This window comes from Heliangelus exortis, chromosome 1 (assembly GCF_036169615.1).
Source record: "Heliangelus exortis chromosome 1, bHelExo1.hap1, whole genome shotgun sequence".
Taxonomy (NCBI): Eukaryota; Metazoa; Chordata; class Aves; order Apodiformes; family Trochilidae; genus Heliangelus; species Heliangelus exortis.
Window position 1 is genome coordinate 3,016,924 of NC_092422.1, and position 12,586 is coordinate 3,029,509.

Here is a 12,586-nt window from a genome sequence, read left to right on the forward strand (position 1 = left end):
GGCTGCAAACCCTAAACTCCAACTTTTGCAGGGTGAGGTCTGTAAGGAAAGGCTGCATGGAGGGATAGGACAAGCACATCATGTTTGGTGTCCCAGGTGTGGCTTTGTGGCACTGCAGTGTGATGGCCAAATGCACCCTTGGGGAAAAGGATAAATTCAATTTAACACTTGAATGGGTAATAACATAAATGCCTTCTAAAAAGGGCAGTGGGAAAGAGCTTTATTTCTTTTCTTTGGGTGTGAAACTCTCTTTTACTTCAGAAGTTTGTGTAAATCTGTGGGAGACCTGCATGATGTCCATGTCATCTTCTGCTTAGGAAAAGTGCCTGGGCAGGTATCCACTGGCTCCATGTGTCAGTTTGCAGGAGTAAAAACCTCTGACAGGGTTTTGCCAACTCCTGGCTGGGTACATTAGGACCTGAATCTTGGCTTCTTGACCCAGCCTTTTCTGGGCCACCTCACTGTAAAGCACAAATAGTCACCAAGGACCCCTGCAAACATCCTATCTTCCCACCCAGGTGCATGAGGAGCACCTCCACTGAGTGATCTGCCCCTTAGAGGAGATGTTCAGCTTCAGCATCAGGTGCTTTCCCCACTTTGCACCATGATGTGCAATGATGGGGAATAAATGTCTCCAAAAAACTAGGATGCTGACTCCCTTCTCCTGCACAACACCAGTTCTGTCCCACTTTATTGACTAATTTTGATCAGCAGATCAAAATCAGATAAAAGCCATGTGCCACCACACCACGTGCCAAGAAGCTTTGTGGATTCTGCTAAACACTTTCCAGCTCCCAGGCTTTGCTTCTCCTCAACAGGTTCCTGTTGATTTCCCATAGCCCAGCAGCTCCTGTGGGTCAGAGTTACTTCAGACCTGCAGCACACAGGGAAACTCAAGATGAAAACATCTGGAGTGGTTCATTAAATATTGTAGCAAATGCATTTTGCACATGTTGGTGCAAGAAGTGTGGGACCAGGGTAATAAACTTAATGAAAATGGGTAAATTTTCATTAAAGGTGTATGGCTGCATACAGATATTCATAGAATCACAGAATGGTTTGGGTTGGAAAGGACTTTAAAGGTCATCTAGTTCCAACCCCCTGCCATGGTCAGGGACACCTCCCACTTGACTTGGTTGCTCCAAACCCCTTTCAATCTCACCTAAAAAATTAATTAAAGTCCAAATGTCTTAACAAGTAGATTTCCCATTGACTTGTCTTGACAACAGAAGCAGATCTTAGGGAGAAGACTGCTTCTCTATGGCAGTGCCCCAACCTTATTGATGTCCTCAGAGTAGCTTTTCCACCACACATGGGTGATCCCAAGAATACAGGGCAGTGCCAAGGAGTAAAATTGTGGTCTGAAATCTGGATGGCCCTGACAACCCTTGTGATGCCTAAATGAGCTCTCCACAATCCCTCTGTTTTGGGGCACCACTGTTTGGTTTGGCATGAGCTTGTCAGTGAGGTGTTGATGCACACACCTCCTACCCACACTGAAACTTGTCTCTTAGTCCATGCTGGTTTATTTGGTCAGGACTGACCCCCAAAGAGAGTTCACCAAGACATGTTGCATCCCCTCCTATCACCATGTCAGGCCAACACCATGGCCAGCTTGATGTCACAGCAGCCAAGCCTGGAGGACATTTGAGGACCTGCTGCTTAGAGACAGGCATCCAACTGTATTTTCCAAGTAGTGCATGGTTATCCAATAGGAAAATGGCCTATCACAGTAAGTGATGCTATGATTCTATGATATGAAGTCTCCTGGCAATAGATTTCAGACTTGTATGGAAGAAGGAATTAGTCCCACAGATCTTTCTCCATTGATATTCCTCCATTTCTGGTGTGTGGGCCACAGAGAAGACTTGGGTCAACCTATGGATCATTCCTAGTGACACTCAAGTGCTGATGCTTCTTTAGTTACACGTCTCCCACTAAATATCTCCGTGCCTTGGTCCACACAGCCCTGTGCCTTTTCTAGAGCAAGTTGCCTCCATCCAGGTAAGTAGCATTCAGATATCTATCTCTGAAAGGTCTCTCCACAGCCCTGAGGTCATTGTTTCACCGTTGCATTTCTTTCAGAGAACCTTGAATGATGTGGAGACAAGATGCAAAGCTGCAGTAGTGAAGTGTCCTGGTTTGAGGATGGGTCACTTTATCCTGGGCACCCAAGGAAAGAATATTGTGAATGGTCCATTTGGGCCCCCTGACCCATCATCTCCTCCCTGATGCAACTTCCACATCAACAGGATGAGAATGGCTGGGGGTGACTGGGGTGTCCAGTTTTGGGGGCCTGAGTTCAGGAAGGAGATTGAGGTGCTGGAGCAGGTCCAGAGAAGATCAAGGAGGCTGTGAAGGGATCCAGCACAAATCCTGTGAGGAAGGGCTGAGGGAGCTGGGGGTGTTGAGGCTGGAGAAGAGGAGGCTCAGGGGAGACCTCATCACTCTCTCCAACTCCCTGAAAGGAGGTTGGAGCCAGGGGGGGGGTGGGCTCTTCTCCCAGACAACTCTCAGCAAGACAAGAGGCCACGGGCTTAAGCTCAGCCAGAGGAGGGTTAGGTTGGATATTAGGAAGGAATTCTTTCCAGAGAGCGTGCTCAGGCATTGGAATGGGCTGCCCAGGGAGGGGATGGATTCTCTATCCCTGAAGGTTTTGAAGAAGAGACTTAATGTGGCACTGAGTGCCATGGGCTGGGAACCACGGGGGGAATGGATCAAGGGTTGGACTTGATGATCTCAGAGATCCTTTCCAACCCAAATGATTCTGGGATTCTGTGGTGTGTCCCAGGCCGATTTTTTGCTGTCCTTGTTCTCTCAAACCAGGACACATAGGAGGACTTAGTGGAGCAGAAGAAGCCAGACCTGGTGCAGGCCCTGAAGAAAACCCCAGAACTACACCCATCTTGTAGGCAACAAGCTGGGTTGGTGGGGTAGGACACCCCTGAGAGAGCCCACAGTGTGCTTGACTCTGAGGAGCTCTGTTATCTGACAGCATCCATGAAAACCCCATGAAAGAACCTGAGAACTCCAGGAAGGACACCACACCCTGCAAACTTGTAGCATCATGCCTTCAAAACTGCTTACAATCACCTGAAGTGATATCTGCTGGTACCTGCTATGCACAAATCCTGCACACCTCCACACTAGGTCAGCAGGATGCAGTAAGTGGTAGATCCTGCTTCAGAAAAAGGTCCACAGCAGGTCAGTGCTGGTCACACAAGGTCAACCCTGAGCCACATCCTGCCAAAGGCTCAACCCCTTGAAGTCTCATGAGATTCCCACTCTTCCATGGGAGAGGCCAGCAGGCTTGGCTGGTGGGGCTGGCGTGGAGACAAGAATAAAGAGAAAGCAAAACTTCCAGCTCCTGAGATGCTCCAGGACAGTCCTGCCAGTATAAGCATCATTATCTTGAGTTGACGTTAGGTCAGTTGCTTTTCAGAAATCATACTTTAAAAAAAAAAAAAAAAAAAAAGATTAAGAAAAAGAAAAGAAACCATCCAGTCAGAGATGAACTGACAGGTTTTAATCAGTTGCCAAAGATAAGAATTTGACCATGTGCTCACCTCACACTTTAAATAGGTTGCATCATGTCAACAGGATGCCCATCTCTAATTATAAATGATATTTCCCCAGACTAAACAGAGTTTGATATTTATGCTTCATTTCCTCCAGCTCTGATTATAGACTGCTCTTTTACAAGAAATGCAGGAGGAACAAGAAGGCCAAGAGCTTTGCTCTGGCCACTCATTTTCTGTTCCTGCTGCTGTTCAGGGAAGTTTGTCACTGGGACTCTGATGCTGCTTTACCTGATTTACATGTTGGGATTTTAAGTTGCCCTGGTGCTGACGCTGGTGGTGAGGAGGTTGGGAGGAAGTTGTGCCCACAATTCTGTGACATTTTTTGTCCTGGAGGAAGATGCTGCTCTGGAGTAGGCCTGGCTTAGTCCCCTCTGGTACTAACCATAACCATCCTCAGCCTTGGTCCATGAAGACATTGCTGTTGTAAAATGAAGACAGCTCTAAACCATCTACCAGTAACCCCAGTAGGTGTGAAATTCATCCAAAAAGCAAGGTAAAAAAACCCCATGTCTGATTCCCCAGGAACACTCCACGCTCACCCACCCACCCAGGTGTGACAAAATGCAAAGGGGTTATCTCTGTCCACCCTACAGTGCAGTGATTTGTAGGATGGGCATATCCTGGCTCATCTTGTCACTTGGGTGTCCCCAGGCACTGCTTGATGCTTAGGAAAGTGGTGATAGGAAGCTGAATGAGAGGGGGAAATGCAGAAAGTGGTGCTCAGAACTTTTCTGGGGTGCTTGAGGGGTGCTGGGCATCACTTGGAGTGGCAGATGTTGCTGAAACTTCCAGCATGAGCTGCAAGATTTAGTTGAGGTGACTTTGGTGACACACAGGTCTTCTGAAGACTGAGAGACATCAGAAAACCTAAAGAGCTGTGCACATCAACAGTCTGGACTTCTGTCAGACCTTCAGCATGGTCTCCCACAACATCCTTCTCTCTAAATTGGAGAGAGAGGATTTGATGGGTGGACTGGTCAGTGGGTGGGGAATTGATCTGATGGTTGCATCCAGAAGGTAGTGGTCAAGAGTTTAGTGTCCAGATGGAGACTGGTGACAACTGGTATCCCTCAGGGGTCTGTACTGGGACCAGCACTCTTTAATATCTTCATCAATGACATAGGTAGTGGGATTGAGGGCATTATCAGCAAGTCTGAAGATGACACCAAGATGAGTGGTGCAGCCAAGGGGTGAGATGCCATTCAGATGGACCTGGACCAGCTCAAGATGTGGGCCCATGTGAACTTCATGAGATTCACCATGGCCAAGTGCAGGATCCTGCACATGGGCTGGGGCACCTGACAGTATCCATACAGTCTGGGAGATGAAGGGATGGAGAGCAGCCCTGCAGAGAAGGACCTGGGGGGTACTGATGATAAAAAGCTGGGTGACAGCTGGCAATATGTGATGGCAAGGAATAGCATCCTCCTCCTCTTCTTCACTCTGGTGAGACCCCTCCTGCAATGCTGGGTTGAGTTCTGGGGTCCTCAGTACAGGAAAAATGTGAACATCTTGAAGCCAGTCCAGAAGAGGCCACAGAAATGATCAGAGGGATGGAAAAGTTCTGCTGGGAGGACAGGCTGAGAGTTCTGGGGTTGTTCAGCCTGTAAAAGGCTCTGGGGAGACCTTAGAGCAGCCTTTCATTTCTCAAAGGGGACTTATAAGAAAGATGAAGAGAAACCTTTTGGTAGGGTCTGTAGCAACAGGGAAAGGGGTGATGGTTTCCAACTAAGAGAGGGAGATTCCAACTACATACAAGGAAGTTTTACACTGAGTTTTACACAGTGAAACACTGGCCCAGGTCACCCAGAGACATGGTACACATCCCATGCCTGGAAACTTCCCGTATCAGTTTGGATGGAGCAACCTGATCGAGTTGAAGATGTCCCTGCTCACTGCAGGGGGGCTGGACTAGATGATTTTTGAAAGTCCCTTCCAACTTAAATTATTCTGTGCTTCAATGTTTCTCTAAGATAACACAAATACAGTTGGGGAGGAAATGATGACCAGATGGAGGGATTGCTGGGACACAGGGAGACAATAAGAGAAAAAGAATTGGGAAAACATATGGGCAAAACTCCCAGGCAAGAGAAAGTGGAGATGCAGAGAATTCCTTAATTTTAGGTTTGTGGGTTTTTTTGAGGGGGGAAGAAACAGATCAAGTAGGACTTGTTTGGAATGTGAGAGACCAAAACTTACATCATTGCCCAGCAAGACTTTGAGGTGTGGCTTGCAGACAAAGTTGCCAGGTGAACATCTTGAGAAGGTGGAAGATGATCTTCTGGGCAGAGATCTTCTGCCTTGCACTTGCCCTGCCAGCTCGGTTGGTTGGAGGTAAGGCTGCATCCAACCCAGATTTTTCAGGCATCTCTGTGCTTTTCCTGCCCTCCCCCATCCCCTCTGTCTCCAGAGATGTCTGGTAGCCTGTGCTTGAAACATCCCAAGCTTTATCAACAGGTTCAGGAAATTGTGCTCTCTGTGACAAATCTGGTTTATCTTGAAATGGCAAACCAGAGAAGACTGATGTGGTTTCTCTTGCAAATACTTCTCATACCTCTGCCTGACAGTGCAATAGCAGGAGGATCTGGGAATCAGGTGCTGCCAAACAAGCTGCAGAACAGTTTGCTCTGCAGTCTGTGTTAAGGGGGTTCAAGGTCATATTTGTCTCTTTATATCCTCTGCTCCATTAAAAATGTGAAATATCATCCCCTCTTCTTCCTTCTTTTAGTTTTCTTTTCAGTGCAGAATGAAGAGAAAAGCTGGAATCTACCTTCAGTTTTTTTAATCTCTGCTATTGACTCAGACCTTGTGAAAATGACTTGGAGTTACCAACCACCACAGAAATAATCAATTTTCCCTTTTTCTTGTCCCTTCTCTTTCCACCTCATTATCATGCCTACTTTTGGGAGGTGCTGCCTTACTGCAGGGAAGCTGGACTGCTGGGGTTACTGGCATTATATTTGCAAGGCCTGGAAGCTGATCATGACACAGGTAATTTGCAGCTCCTGTGGCAAAGGGTTGGTTGAGAGTGTGATCTGCTCTGGCTTTTGCTCCTTCCATGCTGATTTTCTATGCAAACGCTGAAAGAAAAAAAAAAAAAAGGTTGCAAACATAATCCTAGGGAGAGCATAATCCTAGGGAGAGGAGAAAGGAGTTAGAAATGCTCTATTTTTGTCATGTTCCTTAAACCCTTTGGTCCTTCCCATAGCCCCTTGATCCAACGTTACGTCATCACTTCTTGAAAGCATTTTTTTCATAGCCCACAGCTGGATTCTGGGTTATTTCCAAGATGTCTTTGCTTCCTGTGCAGAGTATTGGCTTTTCTTGAATAGTTTAACTCCCACCCCCAGTGATGACTTTGGGATTTCTGATTTATTTATTTGCATGAAGGAAAACATGGAAACCCTGGCCTCATCCCTGTGCATGCTCCTCGCTCTGCTGCCACAGGACATGATGTCCAGAGGGGTTGTTAAATGATGCCTTAGTTATCTTTCTCCTCCAGTACAGTGCTCCAGGTGGAAGGACCATAATCCTGGAGGAGAAAGGTACCTGAACCACGTAAGAACCTGTCTGGACCAAAGAATGAAGCAGGAGGTACATTGGGAGACATGGGGGAACATAAGAGTTATTTAAGTGGGAAGAGGAAAATGTGGGGAATCAACTTGAAGGATATGATGACTTTTTAATCCTCCTAAGAAGTCTCTCTGATTGGTCACTCTTCTGAGTGACCTGCCTTAGTCTTAGTCCTCCTCTGGCAGGAGAGTTGGACTCAATGATCTTCAGAGGTCCCTTCCAACCCCTGACATTCTGTGATTCTGTGATTTTTCTAAACACTGATAATTTAATTTGATGCTGAACATCTTCTAGATTTTCTGAGTGGGATGCACTCAGAAAAAAACTTTGGATAGGTTTCATTCCCACCAGAAAGTTTGCTGCTCTGGAATGGTGAAATACAGGTAACATGGAAGCACCTATAACTAACAAGGATCATCAGCTCCATGTCAACCACAGGTAGAAGAAGCTACAGCAATAGCACTGAATAAATTCTTGATCTCCTTTTTCTTATCAAATCTGTAACCCCAGAATGGTGTCATGGGTAAAAAAGTTATCTCTGATCAAACACAGACATCTGCAGAGTAGGCTTCAGTCAAATGAGCCCCTGATCTTGATACCCTTCACAGCTCATGGAGGGAAATGGAAACCCTTTTTGCCCATGATTCATCTCCTTCTTTAGCAGATGAGTCACCTCCAAGGAGCTCCTACTTTCTCCTGTGAGCACAGAGGGAGTGGTGAGTGAGTAACGCCCACACAAATTCAAAATTAAAGGAAATGAGTCCCTCTCACAGTCAGGAAACAGGGAACTGGATTTGTTACTGGTTGTGGGTATAATTCCTGCTGGTAGAAATCCCAGCTTTCCTGACTAGGTTGGAGATATCAGTCACTACAAAGACTTTCCAGATTTCCTTGGAAGCAGCCCCCTGGGAATGATGTTTCTGGATGGGTTACAAATATTATAAGTGATTCTACTGTTCTGTTCTTGCTTCGAGGGTTTGACATCTTTCAGCCTACTGAGAAAAGCCCTGAGCAGGATTCTTGCCCCCCAAGGAGTGTCTGTACACTTATAAAGCATTTCCTCATGCACAAATCCATAGATTTTTGTTAACAAGTTGGGATGCAGCTTATGGGGTTAGAACATACATCCTTTCTCCTCCTCAGGTCAAAGTCTCTGGGTTTTAGGCAATGATCCTTAAAGACCTCATAACCCATCCTATGTAGAAGGTCTGTCTCTGCCATATCATAAGCATTTCCTATTTGGAGGAGGATACTTATTATTTGCTTTCTGATGTCAAGACTTGAAGCATTTAAAAGGTGTTTGGACCTGGTCCTTAAGGACATGATTTAGTAGGTAGATTATGGTGTTGGTCGAGGTTGGACTGGATGATCTTGGAGGTCTCTTCCAACCTAAACATTCTAGGATTCTGTGACTCCTGTATTTTTATCACCTCCAAAGCCTGAGTGAAAAGAAGAGAAACTTTGCTTTTCTCATTGTACTTATCACAGAATCATGGCATGGTTTTGGTTGGAAGGAACCTTTAAAACTCATCTAGTCCACCCTCCCTTCCATGAGCAGGGACATCTTCAACTAGATCATGTTGCTTAGAGCTCTGCCTGATCTAACCTGGAATATTTCTAGGGATGAGGCATCTACCACTTCTCTGGGCAACCTGGACCAGTGTCTCACCACCCTCACTGTAAAAAAATTCTTCCTTATCTTTAGTCTGCTATCAAATCTATCCAGAGGATCCACGTTCCTACTGTCACATCTCATATCTTAATGGATGAAATAAGCTTTTCCCAGGACTTGGGACTATGAGAACCTCCCTGTTGCTTATTGGTTCATACCAAGATCACTGATTTAAATCTGCTTTGATAAAAACTGTCTCTCCCAGCAGAGACCAGTCCTTTTACTGTATACCCACCAGTGAATATCCACTGATGGCAAAGGAGTGTGTGTGCCCACAGATAAGTGGAGGCATAGAACTTCCCCCCACCAATGAAAATTCAATACAGCCAGCACGTTGTGCAAGATGAGGGTGTTTCAAGACCTGAGATTTGGGAGAAGAAAGTCACTGGAGTCAGTAAAAGAAAACATTGGCAATACCTTTCTGGCCACTGAACAATTAACTCATGGACCTGTGCAGGGAACATTTAGGAAAACTGATTTATGTGTCCTTTGCCTGCCCTCTGGTGGTGAATGGCTGCTGATTGTGCATATGGATGATATATATGATGATATGGATGCATATATGCATGATATATGCATATGTAGTTCTTTACATATATGCATATATGTGTATGGACATATATAAGCATATGCATTGACTTATAGGGCAGAATATGCTTTTGTCTGAATTTCACCTTGAACCTGAACATTGCAGATTTGAGTAGTAATTAATTATTGTCATTGACTATAGCTGCTCTTTTTAATGCTAAAATTTTTTGACCTTACTGTGATTGTGCTGACATTTAGTTCAGGTAAAGTAATTCAGCATGAAAATAATAAAAGGAGAGTTAAATATTTGTTCCAACTTGGAGAGACCAGTGAAAGTCTTCATGTGTCCTCTTCTTCTCTATAAATAGATGGGGCTGAAACTGGGTGAGCTGCACATAATCAAGAGCAAAAGGTTTTTCCAGGGCAAATACACAGCAAACACAAGACAGCACAAAACAAGACAGCACAAAAATTACTGCCACAGGGTGGATGTGTTTTCCCACAGGAGGGCACAGAGAGAAAAGTGGCCCTGAGCTGAAAGTTTGGAGGAGATGATGAGTTCCAGAAGTGCTCAAGGCCAGGTTGGATGGGGCTTGGAGCAACCTGGGCTGTGGGAGGTGTCCCTGCCCATGGCATGGAGATGGGAACTGGATGGTCCTTAATGTCCCTTCCAACACAAACCATTCTGTCAGCCCATTGTTTTATGATACCTCTCTTGGTGGGGTTTATTTTCAGTTCAGTAAGGCCTCAATATTGTGTTTCCTCTCTTTTTGCCTCCTAGCTGCAAAAAGCAGAGGGATTTTTACTATGCAGCTCTCCACAAATGCATCCAGCACCTGGGCACAACATGGTGAGGATAAGTGTGTTTATCATTGCATCTCTCAGGACTTTGAAAAATGTAAAATAAAAAGTAAAATATATAAAATCTAGTCCAAACACAACATATTGCCTACACTTGATGTTTCCAGCCTTTTCTCTTTGGAATCTCCTATTACAGTGAGAAGGGCAGAAAAAGTGGCTTCTCAGGCTGTGCTCATGTTGATGGAGTTTGTTTTTGTCTAGAGGGAAGAAAACCAGAGAAACTTCTGGTCCCAATACCTTCCTTCACCACTCAGGATTTGCAAATGACACTGTAGTATTTTCTCTTTGGGAGAACAACCTTCAGTCCTTTAGTTTTGCAAGCCTTTATTATCCCAATTTCACATTTTCCTGGGTCTGTGTGTCAAAGCCATGCCCAGGGACGAGCACGTCCTGTCCCAGGGAGCTTAAGGCAACATGGAGATGGTATCCAGAGTGTCCAAACCCAGCATTTATAGCACAAGGTCCAGTGATTGTCACTTGTCTTCCTTCCTATCTCATGGTAGCTCCAACTGACCCAGGGATCAGTTCCTGGGTGCTCGTTCTGACAGCTGAATAGGTGGTCCCTAAGTCAGAAAGCATCACACCAAACATCCTCAGGTGGTGTCTGGGACCAGAGATATTCCCACCATGTAGTTTGGGTGTTTGGGAGGAGAAGGTTGTTTATTAGCTGGCTCCAGAGCCAGGAAAGGGTGCCAGACATGTCACATATAATCCCACAGGTGTCACCATTGCTTTCTGAGGAGTGTCCCTTTGTGCTTTTCCATCTCTTAAGCCATGGAAGTCTCATGCAAGGTGGTTTTCTTTCAGTGCTCCTTGTGTTCCAGATATGGAGGAATGATTTGACAGAAACCCCTGAGGATGTGAAACCTATTGTCCCACCACAGCTAAAGGAATCCCCAGCTTTTCACTCACTTTTTTCACTCAGGGGGACTTTTTCACTCAATTTCTTTCCACCTGTCCATTTTCTGCTGGCTGGGCACTTGTGGATACCACTGTCTGAACACACAATGAATGCAGGTTCATTGCACCTAAACTAACATCTTGTAACCTCACCTGGTCTTATATCTCCTGTATTCCCTCTCCTCTTCCACACACACCAATGTTGGGCAGTCTGCAGCCTTCCCAATTGCTCAGCCACCAGGACAAAGCTACAGCCCTGAGCTGAAAGTCTGGAGGAGATGATGAGTTCAAGAAGTGTTCAAGGCCTGGTTGGATGGGGCCTGGAGCAACCTGGACTGTGGGAGGTGTCCCTGCCCATGGCATGGAGATGGGAACTGGATGCTCCTTAACATCATGTTCCAGATATGGAGGAATGATTTGACAGAAACCTCTGAGGATGTGAAACCTATTGTTCCACCACAGCTAAAGAGTCCCCAGCTAGGGACTTTTTCACTCCGTTTCTTTCCACCTCTCCATTTTCTGCTGGTTGGACCCTCGTGGCTACCAGTGTCTGAACACACAATGAATGCAGGTTTATTCCACCAAAATGAAGATCTTCCAACCTCACCTGGTCTTATATCTCCTCTCCTCTTCCACACACACCAATGTTGGGCAGTCTGCACCCTTCTCAATTGCTCAGCCACCAGGACAAAGCTACAGCAATAAGTGTAGAAAATTTTTCAAGCTGATCCCTCCTCTCCATAGCCCCAGAAACAGCATTCACTACATTTGGATCTGAGGCTTGGACCCACCAGGAATATTGGGTCATATTTCCCTCCCCTCCTGACTCTGTTGCAGTCCTGACAGATGCAGTCAACCAGAGCAACCTCGCTGACATCTCTCCATTAATAAACTTTGGCACTTTATTTGGATAACCAGCTGAGCTTATTCCCTCTGGTGCTTTCTGTGATGATGGTGTTTGGGGAGCTAGAGTTACAGACTTGGCCCGGGCAGACAATCCCCTCCACAGGGAGCCCACACAAGTAGGTTAAACAAAAACTTTATTTCCACACTCTGCTCTCAGGACACGGTGCCAAGATTTTGCAGGCAGCTCAAAACAAAGATTGGCAAAGAATGCTCTGCTCCTGTGATGCTTTCTTGTTGCAAACAGCCCCAAGTCACAAAATGCAAGCCCAGAGCCAAGCCCGAATTTCCTTTAAAACCAGAAGTGTTCAGATGAACAGGTTTCAGGTTTGCCCTTTAAAACAATAATTTACAAGAGCACAGGTCACGTGCAGAGGGGAAAATCTACACCACCAGGCTTCCATATGTGGTTAAAACCCTCTGGTACTGCACCAGGAGAAATATTCAATAAATGATGGTTCTTAAAATAATTAAATACATCTGCCATCAGATATTATTCTCTGTTATTCTGCATTTGGATGATGCACTGCTCCTGGTGAGCACAGACCTCAAGAAGGCAGCTTCAGCC

The 12,586-nt window shown here is 45.7% G+C and overlaps 1 long non-coding RNA gene across 1 annotated transcript in view; it reads left to right on the forward strand.

The window, feature by feature from the left end:
* Window positions 1–12,586, forward strand: part of LOC139806363 (uncharacterized) — a 281,537-nt gene that overhangs the window by 108,262 nt on the left and 160,689 nt on the right. The gene's annotated exons all lie outside the window — the stretch shown is intronic.